Raw genomic sequence first — 7372 nt, 5'->3', positions numbered from 1 at the left:
TGCGTGATGGAGCACAAGAGATTCAAGTTGATTGTGTGCAGGTGTTTATTGAAGATCTAAGAAGATTTGAAGACAAAAAATATATTGAAGATTTCTGAATTGGGGTTCATAATCTTTGGTGTGCACAATACTTGTTTCGGTATATATGATCCAATTATAATCGGTTTATCCTTGTGGTGGATTAGATTGATTAGTTGTGTAGACCGGCATCAATACAATTCTTTGTGATTAAAAGTATTGATTGTAAAAATATTAAGAATTACTTCGGTAGTTGATAATAAGATAGATCTAAGAACCTGACGAAGGAGTTTATTGAGATAAACATAAGAGTCTTTGTCGAACTCACATCACTTGGTTGAAAAGAGTTTCTACCAAACAGATTTGTAATTCCTTTACTGTTTGGAATACGAACCAAAGGAATTGTTCCAAGTACGTGACTTATCCATAAGTTGGAGGCGTGGGAATACAAACGGAACTAAGAAATGCATTTCTTTTTGCAGTGGGATCTTGCCCAGATGAAAGAGCTTTCTCAAGCATATCAGGTGCATCAACAAGAAGCTTCTCACCTTGAGGAAGTTTATAAATCGACATAACTGCCAAAACTGCATATCTTCACATGGATTATTTTATTTTGATCGGAGGTTTTATCAAGCAACAAAATATATGTTTGGAAAGCAGTTGAAAACTAAATTCTTAGGTCTCGATCTACATCTAACCTTTCCACCTCATAAGATCTGATTTATCTTTGATCCGACTAAGATCTGATTTATCTTTGATATATTTGATCAAATATTCATATTGATCGACAACTATCATTTGGTGGTATTCTTCAGTATCCGAATATGATAGTTATGGATCTAGATCTGATTATTTCAGATTTGGATTGATCTTACCCAACAAAGGAGTTTAATAGTTTAAACATAAGAGCATTTGTCAAAACTCAACAAATCTTTATCTTAAAGATTATAGGAGTAATTCCCAAACAACTTTGTTCATTTACAGTTTGGAAGACGATCAAAAGGAGTTGAGTACATAAGACTTTACACTGGTAAAAAAAACTCAAGATAGTGATTTCTATCTAGGGATTCACGTGCGTTGACCCGAAGGTTGTTTATACATGTGTATCCCTACTCCTCTTAGGAAATTAGTAAACCTCAAGCTAAGACTGAAGGAAGAATCCTATATTAGGAAGAAACCCTTATTTGGGCAGAAATTTCAGTTAGGAAAGAGTTTTGTTTTAAGAAACACTCTTAGTGTAGGAAATAGATTCACAATAGAAGATTTTGTCGGCTGAGTACGATGAAAAGTGACTTAAGCTTTAGAAACAAATGTTAGAGCACTGGTCGGTCGAACTCGTAAGCGTTGCTATCTCAAGCTTGTTTGTCATGTTTAGTTGATCAAAACTATAAGTCTTGATTTCTAGTCTACTTATAGCTATGTCTCGGATTAGGATAGAATGTGTAGTTGAGCTTTAGACTTCACGACATTCATTGATTGAAGACGAAAATCTACTGAGGAGAGCTTGGAGGAACTTCATCAACAAAAGGTATGTGGAGACTAAAACTTAATCACTCAGAAGTATATTCTATTATATTTCCTAATGAGACTAAGTCGTATAGCTATATAGACTTTTATATTATACATATTGGATATTTCGAGTTGATTTAACTAGGTTATCTATTTCTCGAAATATGTGTTGGAAGCTTTTTGCTTTAGCTACGTTCATCATATTCTTTACGAGTTTAGTTGGAAAAGTTTATTTGCTGGAAACTAAATAATAAGTCAAAAGATGATCATGTGAAAATTTCCTTGAAACATCTTACATGATTTATGTGAGATAATCATTTGATGTCGACTCGGAAATATTCGTATTGATCATTCGATCACTTGAAAGTTACTTATGTGGATGGGGAAAAACGGGTTGCGGTTTTTCGGGAAAGTGGAGAGTCGAGCGTGATGTCGAGACTCCTCAGCCGGGAAAAATGTTAATCCTCACACAGATGCACCGCTGCAAAGGGGCTGCTTAGATTCAGGAAATCAATCTGTATGACTCCGGCCTAAACCAAGATAATGGTCGTTCCAGAGTCAATTCGGTCGCAAAGAGGGAGATGGTTTGATCTGTAGGAGGGAAGATGAGAATTGTGTGGGATCAGTGATGATCAAGGATTGTGAGTGTGTTGAAGGTTTCTGCAATAATGGTGAACTGATAAGTTCTGATGGATTGATGAATTCCTGAGAGTGATAGCTAGAGAAATTCTAGGTAGACGAGAGTCTGTCTTGTTCAATCATGGTTTCAGAGACTTATTTATATTTTCAGAGTCGTGGACACCTTGATCCCTGTAAGTGTGACGGTTTCCTGAGTGAAAGAGTGGGAAAGTGGGAGATCGTGGTAAAGTCAGTTCCATGTCGTGTGGAGACTTCTGATCGTGCAACCACTACTTTGCTAACTCCTTCAACCGTTTACACGACTTACACATATTTCTCGTTGTGGATGAATCCACGTGTCGTAGACCGCCAGACCAAAACCCTACGTGATATCCCCCCATTTGTGACGTGATTGATATTTCACGAATCGTAGAGTCTGCAGGGCAGACGTGTTTTGATTGTCAATTGTTGACAATGAGTCTGAGTTTCGTTGAATCGAGCATGAATGATGAATGGTCAACGATTCACGGGTCGAACATGTAGTTCTCTGGAGAGATGTCAGTATGATGAATTACTGACGAGCGACTGAGCAAGTATTGCTCAATCCTGCAAATTACTGAGTATTGAGAATTTGATGAGCAACTGAGAAAGTATTGCTCAATTGTGCGAATTACGAGAATTTGATGAGCAGCTGAGCAAGTATTTCTCAATTCACCAAATTACGAGAATTTGATGAGCAACTGAGCAAACATTGTTCAATTCACCAAATTAATGATTTTTGATAACCTAACGTGCAACTGAGCAAGTATTGCTCAATTCGACAAATTATGATGAATTGCTGAATATTAATCAATATTTGAGCAATTGAGCAAGTATTGCTCGTTTCAGCAAATTCTTTACTAGTAAAATATTAATTAAAATATTGGTAGATTACCGAATATTGTATAATTAATTTATATGCTGGTTGATGGATCAACATAAATTTATTAGTGTTTGGAATCGCTCAGAATGATGGTTTCACATAGCGTTTATCCAAAACCCTAAATTTCGATCAATCCTCCATCAATTGGCAAATTGCTGAGGATTGGTCATGAATGAAGAGGGACCGACCACATGGGATGATGAGCGTCAATTTTGTTCCCAGTGCTCGAGTGAGCACGCACCAGGATTCTCAGTTTGAGAGTTGGTGAAAATAATGATTAAATGGTGGATTCACCATTTACTGAAAATATTGTTGGATTCAGCATTATCTGATAAAACTAGGTATGAGAGATGGGGGACCAACCAAGAGAGCATGGGACCGGCTCTTGGTGGTCAGGTGACCATTTTTTGGTCGTTTGGAGAGTTCTCCATTGGTTGGAGAAAGTTCGGGCCCAGTATGAGCAATTGAGAAAATTAGGTAAGAATTACAAAAACGTGTGGGATTGGCTTCGTGCAAGCCCTGGGAATGACCCTGGTCATTTATGAAGTCATGCACGTGTTTCCATGATGTTCGTGTCTCAATACTGAGAGTTTCAGTATTTTCTGATGCGCTTTTGAGCAATATCGTGAATTTTCAGAAGAGTTTCATCTTGACTGAGAATTCTCAATTTTTTGTTGGAGTGAGCATGTATGCTCAATTCATCAATATTTTGAAAATATATTAAAATATTTTAATATTTAAAATTGTCGTGAGAGGCTAGCCGGTCTTGTGACCATGTTGGCTTTTGGTTTTTCGTGATTCGAGCAATATTTGAGAAAATATGAAGAAATCATGAATTTTGCTTAAACCCCAGGAGTTTCACGAGTTGAGAAAATAATAACTATGAAAGACTAGGGATTGCAAGGTGTGGGACCGGCCACGTCTCGGGAATGGCCGGCCGGCTATGTTGCCCGGTCCCGCACACCTTTTCCTATTTTATAATATTATTTTGTGAATTTTTGAAGTTATGGAGAATCCTTGAGGATATGGAGAATCCATGAGTTTTTGGTGAAACAAGGAGTTTCATGAGATTAGGGAATCATTATAAAAAGCTAAGGATTGTGAGGTGTGGGACCGACCACGGCCCGGGCATGGCCGGCCGTCTGGGATGCCCGGTCCGCACACCTCTCCTTATTTTATAATATTATTTCGAGAATCCACCAAGTTATGGAGAATTCACGAGTTTTGCAAAAATAAGGAAAGTTGTTAAAATCAAGGAGTTTTTGTGAGTTCACGAAATAACAAAAAATAAGGAAAATAATGGGAGAGGCACAGACCGACCATGGCTAGGGCACGGCCGTCCGGCCGGTTAGTGGGCCCACCATGAGCGCCTCCCGTTATTTTATTATTATTTAATATTTTCTCCTGTTTTGTGAAGGATTCCCCATTATTTCACATTTTTTGGACACTCATTCGTGCATCCGGGTGCTCAGTCGTGCATTATTGTCGAGTACACTGGCACCATTTTTGTGGGGCTTACTCAGTGATGGTCCAGATGCCCAGTTGTTGAGTATTTATTACCAATTTATGAAATTCAATGGAGAATAATTCATGAAACTGAGTAATAAAAGTGAATAGATGTTCATTATTAATTCATAGGTTCAGCTGTGGATTCGACTACGAATTCAGAATAATAAAACAAGCATTACCACCCTATGGGATCGTAGATTCGACCATAGAATCGGAGTAATATGATTATCTATTACCATTCCATGAGATTAGTCGTTAATTCGATCATGAAATCGGAGTAATGAGATAGCACCGTTGTTTTATTGCCATTCTATGAGATCAAGTCGTGGATTCGATCATAGAATCGGAGCAAATTGTTATTGCCATTCCATGGGATCAAGTCGTGGATCCGACCGTGGAATAGGAGCAATTGTTATTGCCATTCCATGGGATCAGGCCGTGGATTCGACCATGGAATAGGAGCAATAATAGATTATTCTAGGAATTCAGTAGTGAATGTCACGGCAGAAGTAATCTATTTCAGAAAAGATATTAGCCAGTTAAAGCGTCACATCCATTCTGAATGGTGCATAGTCAGGGAGTCACGACGTTGTTTACGACCTGAAGGAGTCAGTGTTCTCAATCTACGGAGAACCGCCTGAGTCTATGCACTCTCTCCACATAATCATGGAACAGTGAGTGTCACTGACGTCCTGAAGGCGTCCTCCGCCCAACTATTCTTCTATGTGGAGCTGGGTCTCTCTCCTGCAGTCATGGAACAGTGAATATCGTCGACGTCCTGAAGGCGTTAAGTTCTCAATCTACGGAGAACCGCCCAAATACGTTATTCTGCATAGATGGCACGACGAAATGCCAGCGATCGAACGCTCAGCTAGTGGAGGCTTTTCGAAAACATATTCGTCATGGCTTCGTAAAATATGAATCGTTGCATGCTTGAAAGCCGTGTCAAAAACATGCCTCATGATTTTACGGTTTTGCCCTTTGTTGAAAATCCACCATCTACATTAAGTCCCCTGCTTAGTGGGGAACAATCATGTTCCGCAGTACGCATTAAATGGTGATTTTCAGTCGACGAGATCAGTGGTTGAACTCAATCTACAAAGGTAGTTTCAGAATCCTCGATTTACTCCAATGATGTCATGTACGAGCAAATGCGCGGAAGAGGACTCTGATAGTAAGGTAGAGTGTCATCTCATGAGCGTGGAAAGATGAGGCACTGCTGATTTGGGTGTTTGGAAGCTTAGTTATGGTCGATATAGGATTTGCGGGACCGAGCCCAAAAAGGAAACCCATGTTTTATTAGGTTTTGGAAATAAATTTGATATAAAAGGGAAGAAGCCCTAAAATTCTTTTTGTGCTTTGATTAACCTACCACTCTTCATCACCTCACGAGTTCAGCAGCCGCAGGAAGAAATTTTGCCAGAGCACCAGCGTCGCTGCCCGCCCGACCACCGTCCAGCCAAATTCCGGTCGGCGCCGACAGTTTGATAGTTCCCCGTGCCTTTTTGCTATTCATTTTCTTCCAAATAGTTTGTTGATGAAAATTGATAGTTGCCCGTGATTTTGTATTGTAATTTGTACCCTCAGGCGAAGCTTTTTTCTTATAATATAAAAATAATAATGAAACTTAATAATCGCTCAAGAACCTAAGCTTGGTACAGTATCTATAGGCTATAGCATTGGATTGTTTGAACATATCAAATTTGTCATTAAGGTCCAGTAGCTGTAGCGGTAGGTTTGGATGAAACGAATGTGCCAAGCATTTGCTTTTCTTGTATCCACTGATGCGATATGCCTATTACGGTTACTTTTTTTTTTCTTGGAAAACTATTTTGCACATGTAGATTGGTTATAATCAAGTCAATATAATTAAGCATCAAAATCTTAAAGAATATAGTCCTTCTTAAGAAAATCAACGCTCACCCAAACCTAGTGGTAAGTACTGTTTTCGAAGGTGGATGTGGTGCTAGATAACGGAGTGAGGTTTTTGAAACTCATTGCAATAAACCATGATCTTATTCATGATCATAGTAGGAATTAAGTTTAAGTTATGTTTTCTACCCTATACATTCCCAATATTTTCTTTTGGTTTCCAAACATAGTCGTGGTTCCGAATATGGTAGGTTTTCCGAATTGAATTTGGTTTCGATGTCTTTTTCTTAGGGTTCAAAACACTGTAGGTCTGGGTTACCTTTTTTTCGAATGTGTTCTATTTCAAAACCAATCATATGTTGCCAAGTGTCCTCACCAGAACGCTCTTTTCACAAAACTCAAAAAAAAAAGTTTGTTTCGGCCAATAGGAAGCGAGTGTTTCCCCACCATTTAACATGAGATATTTATTCATCTAGGACTTTAAGTCTTTAGATTAGATACAAAAAGGGATCAACCATTAAATTAAAGAAAACATGATTGTTAAAGTGTTTTTCTCTTTCGCGAGACACAATGTCGGTGACTCTCCCCTAAGTTTTTCTTCCCTCTGGCTTTTTATCTAAGGAGAGAGATTGGGAATGGTAATAAAAGACTCCGGTTTTTGGTCATGTCGTGACCTTAAATTTATCTATAAGATTTAGCGTTAAAGCAAGTTCTTGGCTGAGACATCACTCGATTAAAATTACGGAAATACAAGTTTAGTAGTAGAGACTTACTAAGTTATAAAAGAAACATTGGTGAGCGTCATTTGGATCGACATCCTAGAATGTAGCATCGAGCGCGAATTTGATTGGTGTTTTCTCCTCAAAATGTTTGACATCTCCAAAAAGATCAATGGTTATGTGGTAGACGCGAATCATACTACCC

This window comes from Papaver somniferum, chromosome 1, assembly GCF_003573695.1.
Source record: "Papaver somniferum cultivar HN1 chromosome 1, ASM357369v1, whole genome shotgun sequence".
Taxonomy (NCBI): Eukaryota; Viridiplantae; Streptophyta; class Magnoliopsida; order Ranunculales; family Papaveraceae; genus Papaver; species Papaver somniferum.
This window is presented reverse-complemented; position numbering follows the sequence as displayed.